Source organism: Sceloporus occidentalis, unplaced genomic scaffold, assembly GCF_023333645.1.
Source record: "Sceloporus occidentalis isolate IW3139 unplaced genomic scaffold, rSceOcc1.0.p SCAF_60, whole genome shotgun sequence".
NCBI classification, from domain to species: Eukaryota; Metazoa; Chordata; class Lepidosauria; order Squamata; family Phrynosomatidae; genus Sceloporus; species Sceloporus occidentalis.
The window spans coordinates 5,707,501-5,715,078 of NW_028317040.1; positions in this window are offsets into that span (position 1 = coordinate 5,707,501).

Below are 7,578 nucleotides of genomic sequence, written 5' to 3' on the forward strand. Positions count from 1 at the left end.
ACCCTCGGGGGTCTGCCTTAGGTGCTCTTCCCGGGACCCGGCCCGGGACTTGGGCGGGTTGGACCGCCGCTGCTGCACCCGGGCTGGTCCTCCCGAGGTCCGGGGAGCCCCTGGCGGGACCCTCGGTGGTCTGCCCCATGGTGCTCTTCCAGGGACCCGGCCCGGGACTTGGGCGGGTTGGACCGCCGGTCCTGCACCCGGGCTGGGCACCCCGAGGTCCGGGGAGCCCCTGGCGGGACCCTCGGGGGTCTGCCTTAGGTGCTCTTCCCGGGACCCGGCCCGGGACTTGGGCGGGTTGGACCGCCGGTGCTGCACCCGGGCTGGGCACCCCGAGGTCCGGGGAGCCCCTGGCGGGACCCTCGGGGGTCTGCCCCATGGTGGTGTGCCCGGGACCCGGCCCGGGACTTGGGCGGGTTGGACCGCCGGTGCTGCACCCGGGCTGGGCACCCCGAGGTCCGGGGAGCCCCTGGCGGGACCCTCGGGGGTCTGCCTTAGGTGCTCTTCCCGGGACCCGGCCCGGGACTTGGGCGGGTTGGACCGCCGGTGCTGCACCCGGGCTGGGCACCCCGAGGTCCGGGGAGCCCCTGGCGGGACCCTCGGGGGTCTGCCCCATGGTGGTGTGCCCGGGACCCGGCCCGGGACTTGGGCGGGTTGGACCGCCGGTGCTGCACCCGGGCTGAGCACCCCGAGGTCCGGGGAGCCCCTGGCGGGACCCTCGGGGGTCTGCCTTAGGTGCTCTTCCCGGGACCCGGCCCGGGACTTGGGCGGGTTGGACCGCCGGTGCTGCACCCGGGCTGGGCACCCCGAGGTCCGGGGAGCCCCTGGCGGGACCCTCGGGGGTCTGCCCCATGGTGGTGTGCCCGGGACCCGGCCCGGGACTTGGGCGGGTTGGACCGCCGGTGCTGCACCCGGGCTGAGCACCCCGAGGTCCGGGGAGCCCCTGGCGGGACCCTCGGGGGTCTGCCTTAGGTGCTCTTCCCGGGACCCGGCCCGGGACTTGGGCGGGTTGGACCGCCGGTGCTGCACCCGGGCTGGGCACCCCGAGGTCCGGGGAGCCCCTGGCGGGACCCTCGGGGGTCTGCCCCATGGTGGTGTTCCCGGGACCCGGCCCGGGACATGGGCGGGTTGGACCGCCGGTGCTGCACCCGGGCTGAGCACCCCGAGGTCCGGGGAGCCCCTGGCGGGACCCTCGGGGGTCTGCCCCATGGTGCTCTTCCCGGGACCCGGCCCGGGACTTGGTCGGGTTGGACCGCCGGTGCGGCACCCGGGCCGGGCGTCACGAGGTCCGTGGAGCCCAGGGCGGGACCTTCGGAGGTCTACCGGCCGGGGCCGGGACCTGGCCGGCACCCGGGCTGGGCTTCGCGAGGTCGTTGGGAGCCGGCTCTCTGGAAGAAGCAGCAGCTTCCCTATATATCCGGCGGAGGGTGCCTGACGTCCCTGGCGAACCGGGACGGAGTTCCACGTCACCACCGGGAAAATCCTGCCAGGCATGCCGACTTCGATGGAGCGAGGGTCGGATGCGGCCGGCAAATCCGACCTCATTGACTTCCAGGGTTTCTCAAGCAACTTGACCTGCCAAAAACGGGGACTTAGAGCAAAACTGCCGGCCGGCCGCGATCAACTTAGGCGGCCGGGAACGGGCACTTTGGGCACATCGACATCTACAGGACACCTAAATGGATAAATCTGGATGGAATTTTCTGTCTTTTAACCTAATTTTGTGAGGATTCAGAGGGAAAATGAAAAAAACACAGATTTTTTTTTCTAATTCTTGCTACTTTTTACTAAATTTCTAATTCTAAATTTTCAGCTAATCATCCAACTATGGTATCAAAAGAAAGCTCTATCTCTCCTTGAAAAAACAATATATAGTTTATATGGGTACACTATTCACAGTAAAAGAGAATCATCGCTGAACCGACATAGCGCAAAAATGGCAAAATTTCTCCGGGATTGAAGGGGTTAAATTATGAACAAAGTTGTTTATTTGGCCCATAATATAATTGCATATAAGTGAGCAATACTTTCACACACCTTTCACAATAACACATTTCAAGACACAGCCATTTGGATACAAAATAGGATAGTTACATGGAAGGACTCAATAACAGATCACTGGGGGCCCAGGATTTTGGGTTACACTACTGCTCTGCTTACCAGGCCACATTAATATTGCTGCATGTCGATGCATCAAGTAAGCTACAGGACTCCCTGAAATGTATATATTCATAGAATTTTTCTATGGATGCTGTGTTTTTTTTATTGTAAATGGACAGTTGGGGCGATCAGAGAACTCATCGTAACCATCCCATTAAGCAGCAGCTCTCCTGTTTCTCATTCAAAAAGCTGAAGATTATGTAAAATTATTTAATGTTTTCTACAACAGAGCACTGGAAAAATGGTTATTTATAGGTCAAATAAAGTACAATAGTATATTGTTAGATAATTGGATATCAGCTCATTTGAATCTAAAAATCACACACAATTAAAGACATGCTTATTCCATCCATAATTAATCTTGATGACTTTGCGGCGCCTGGGATGGCTAGCATACCTTAAAATTAGTTGCACACAGGGCCGATACTACCTACGGGCAAGGTAGGCGCCGGCCTATAGCGCACTCAGCCTAGGGCCTTCAGCCAGTCTTGCATACACCTTTACAATAGTCGTCATAGGCCGGATGTGCTAACAGACACCCCAGTCGCTTTCAGACACTCTCACATATAGCCATATCACAGTCAACTGAGGCCGGATGTGCCGACAGACACCACCGTCGCCTTCAGCCAGTCTAGCATACACCTCTACTACGGTCGCCATGGGCCGGATGTGCTAACAGAAACCCCAGTCGCTTTAGGCCACTCTCACATTCACTCATATCACGGTTGACTCAGGCCGGATGTCACAACAGACACCACCGTGAGCTTCAGTCAGTCTTGCATACACCTCTATTACGGTCACCATAGGCCGCATGTGCCAACAAACACTAGTTGCTTCTGGCCACTCTCACATATACCCATATGACTGTCGCCTTAAGTCGCATGTACCAACAGACACCGGCGTCACCTTCGGCAAGTCTCACATACACCCCTACTACTGCCGCCTTAGGCCGGTTGCACCAAAAGACATCCCATCTACCTTTGGCCTGTCTCGCATACACCCGTACTGTGGCTGCGTTGGGTCGGTTGCGCCAAGAGACACCACCGTCGCCTTTGGCAAGTCTCACATACACCCCTGCTACTGCCGCCTTAGAATGGTTGCGCAAAGAAACAGCACAGTTGTCTTCTGCCAATTTTACATACACCCACATTATGGTCAATTTAGGCCGGTTGTGCCCACAGACACCACCGTCGCCTTCGCCACTCTCACATATACCCATTTCACAGTCACCTTATGCGGATGTGCCAACAGACACCAACATCGCCTTGGGCCAGTCTCGCATATAACCCTATTACGGTTTTAGGCTGGTTAAGCCAACAGACACCACCGTCACCTTTGGCCAATCTCACATTTACTTACATCACGGTTGACTCAGGCCGGATGTGCCAAGAGACACCACCGTCGCCTTTAGCCAGTCTTGAATACACCTCTACTACGGTCGCCGTAGGCCGGATGTGCCAACAGACACCACCGTTGCCTTGGGTCAGTCTCACGTATACCCCTACTACTGTCGTAGAACGGTTGTGCTAACAGACACCCCAGTTGCTTTCACCCACTCTCACATGTACCCATATTACAGGCAACTGAGGCCGGATGTGCCAACAGACACCACCGTCGCCTTCAGCAAGCTTGCATACACTTTTACTACGGTCGCCATAGGCCGCATGTGTCAACAAACACCAGTTGCTTTCGGCCACTCTCACATATACCCATATGACTTAGGCTGGATGTGGCAACAGACACCACCGTCGCCCTCAGCAAGTCTTGCATACACCTCTACTATGGGTGCAATAGGCCGGATGTGCCAACAGACACCACCGTCGCCTTGGGCCAGTCTCGCATATACCCCCTACTACTGTCGCCTTAGAACGGTTGTGCTAACAGACACCCAGTTGCTTTCACCCACTTTCACACGTACCCATATCACAGTCAACTGAGGCCGGATATGCCAACAGACACCACCGTTGCCTTTACCCAATCTCACATTCACTCATATCCCGGTTGACTCAGGCCGGATGTGCCAACAGACACCACCGTCGCCTTGGGCCAGTCTCGCATATACCCCCTACTACTGTCGCCTTAGAACGGTTGTGCTAACAGACACCCAGTTGCTTTCACCCACTTTCACACGTACCCATATCACAGTCAACTGAGGCCGGATATGCCAACAGACACCACCGTTGCCTTTACCCAATCTCACATTCACTCATATCCCGGTTGACTCAGGCCGGATGTGCCAACAGACACCACCGTCGCCTTGGGCCGGTCTCGCATATACCCCCTACTACTGTCGCCTTAGAACGGTTGTGCTGACAGACACCCAGTTGCTTTCACCCACTTTCACACGTACCCATATCACAGTCAACTGAGGCCGGATATGCCAACAGACACCACCGTTGCCTTTACGCAATCTCACATTCACTCATATCCCGGTTGACTCAGGCCGGATGTGCCAACAGACACCACCGTCGCCTTCAGCCAGTCTACCATACACCTCTACCACGGTCGCCATAGGCCAGATGTGCTAACAGACACCCCAGTCGCTTTCAGCCACTATTAAAAATACCCATATCACAGTCACCTGAGGCCGGATGTGTCAACAGACACCACTGTCGCCTTGGGCCAGTCTCGCATATACCCCTACTACTGTCGCCTTAGAACAGTAGTGCTAACATACACCCAGTTGCTTTCACCCACTCTCACATGTACCCATATCACAGTGAACTGAGGCCCGATGTGCCAACAGACACCACCGTCGCCTTCAGCCAGTCTACCATACACCTCTACCACGGTCGCCATAGGCCAGATGTGCTAACAGATACCCCAGTCACCTGAGGCCGGATGTGCTAACAGATACCCCAGTCACCTGAGGCCGGATGTGCCAACAGACACCACGGTCGCCTTCAGCCAGTCTCACAAACTACTCACCGTCGCCTTCAGCCAGTCTCACAAACTACTATGGTTGCAATAGGCCGGATGTGCCAACAGACACCACCGTCGCCTTGGGCTAGTCTTGCGTATACCCCTATTACTGTCGCCTTAGAACAGTAGTGCTAACATACACCCAGTTGCTTTCACCCACTCTCACATGTACCCATATCACAGTGAACTGAGGCCGGATGTGCCAACAGACACCACCGTAGCCTTCAGCCAGTCTAGCATACACTTCTACTACGGTCGCCATAGGCCGGATGCGCCAACAAACACCAGTTGCTTTCGGCCACTGTCACATATACCCATATGACTGTCAGCTTAGGTCCCATGTGCCAATAGACACCACTGTCACCTTCTGTCAATCTCACATATACCCATATCAAAATCTCCTTAGGCCGGATGTGCCAACAGACACCACCGTCGCCTTCAGCCAGTCTCACAAACACCCATATCACGTTGCCTAGGGACGGATGTGGTAACAAACACCACCGTCTTCTTCAGTCACTCCCACATACACCCCTACTATGGTCGTTTTAGGCCGATTGCGCAAACAGACACCACCATCGCTTTTAGCCTGTCTCATATACACTAGGGCTGCAACAACTAATCCATAAAATTAATAATAATCGATAATGAAAATCGTTGCCAATGCATTTCATTATCGATTAGTTGAATCGATTTTATCAATTATAAGATGAGGGTTTTTTCAGAGAAAATGCTCTGAAAACTACCACTCATTTTATAAATCGGTTCATTCAATGTCACTTACAGCAGTTACTACTTATGTCCCTCCCTGCAGTCACACTGATGATTGGCGCCCCCTGCCCCTTCCCTTATAGTGTCCACACTGCTCAGCAACTCATCAAACGGTAAGTATAAAACTAATATTTGGGCTGCTGAAAATTAGGGGATGTGGGGGTTAATTTAGGGACAGTTATGGTTTATGGGGTGTTTAGGGTTAATTTAGTGGCAGTTATGGTTAATGGGGTCTTTAGGGTTAATTTAGGGGCTGTTATGGTTGATGGGGTGTTTAGGGTTAATTGAAGGGCAGTTATGGTTAATGGGGTCGTTAGGGTTAGTTTAGGAGCATTTATGGTTAATGGGGTCTTTAGGGTTAATTTAGGGGCAGTTATCGTTGATGGGCTCTTTAGGGTTAATTTAGGGACAGTTTTGGTTAATGGGGTCTTTAGGGTTAATTTAGGGGCAGTTATGGTTAATTTAGGGACAGTTATGGTTAATAGGGTCTTTAGGGTTAATTTAGGGGCAGTTATGGTTGATGGGGTGTTTAGGGCTAATTTAGGATCAGTTTTGGTTAATGGGGTCTTTAGGGTTAATTAAGGGGCAGTAAAGGTTGATGGGCTCTTAAGGGTTAATTGAGGGGCAGTTATGGTTAATTTAGGTGCAGTTATGGTTAATGGGGTCGTTGGGTTAAATTAGGGGCAGTTATGGTTGATTCGGTCTTTAGGGTTAATTTAGGGGCAGTTGTGATTGATGGGGTCTTTAGGGTTAATTAAGGGGCAGTTATGGTTAATGGGATATTTAGGGTTAATTTAGTGCTGAGGGTTAATTTAATAAGGTTAACTTAAGGTGCTGTTAGAGGTTAAGGGGTGCAAACTAAGGGGAATCTAAATAAAGTATTGTGTCAGTTAGCTGTGAACAAGTCTGTGAATCTATGAGGGCACTATGGCATATCTGGGGGGTATAAGGCATGTGTGGGGGTATAAGGCATATCTGGGGAGGACGGAGTAGCATATCTGGGGGTATAAGGCATATCAGGGGGCAGAGTGGCATATCAGGGGGTGTAAGGCATAAGGGGTATATAAGGCATATGTGGGGAGGGCAGAGTGGCATATCTGGGGATATATGGCATATGTGGGGAGGGCAGAGTGGCATATCTGGGAGGCAGTGGGGCAAGCCTGGGCTCAAATGGGGCAGGATGGGAAATAAAAACAACATGCATTTTTACCAAAGGTTTCTTATTCTGCTATTTGTTTTTAACATCCTGTTTGTTTATTAAATTATTTTAAATAAATGAAAAAATTACATTTATTTTTTTATCTGATTAATCGAATAATCGAAAAAATAATCGGACAACTAATGAAAATAATCGTTAGATGCAGCCCTAATATACACCCATATCACTGTCGCCTTAGGCCGGATGAGCCAAAAGACACCACTGTCGCCTTGGGCCAGTCTCACATATACCCATATCAGGGTCACCTTAGGCCATGTGTACCAACAGACATCACGGCGGCCTTAAGCTTGTCTCACATACACCCATATCACGATCACCATAGCCCAGATGTGCCAACAGACACCACCGTCGCTTTAGACGGGTCTCACATACACACCTACCATGATTACAAGGATACATAAGTATGAAGGACTCCATAGCAGAGCGTAGGGCTCCAGGATTTTGTGTTAACTCTACAGCTCTGCTTACCAGAGCAGAGAAAAATGCTTGTTTTTCCAGTATGGTTTTTTTAA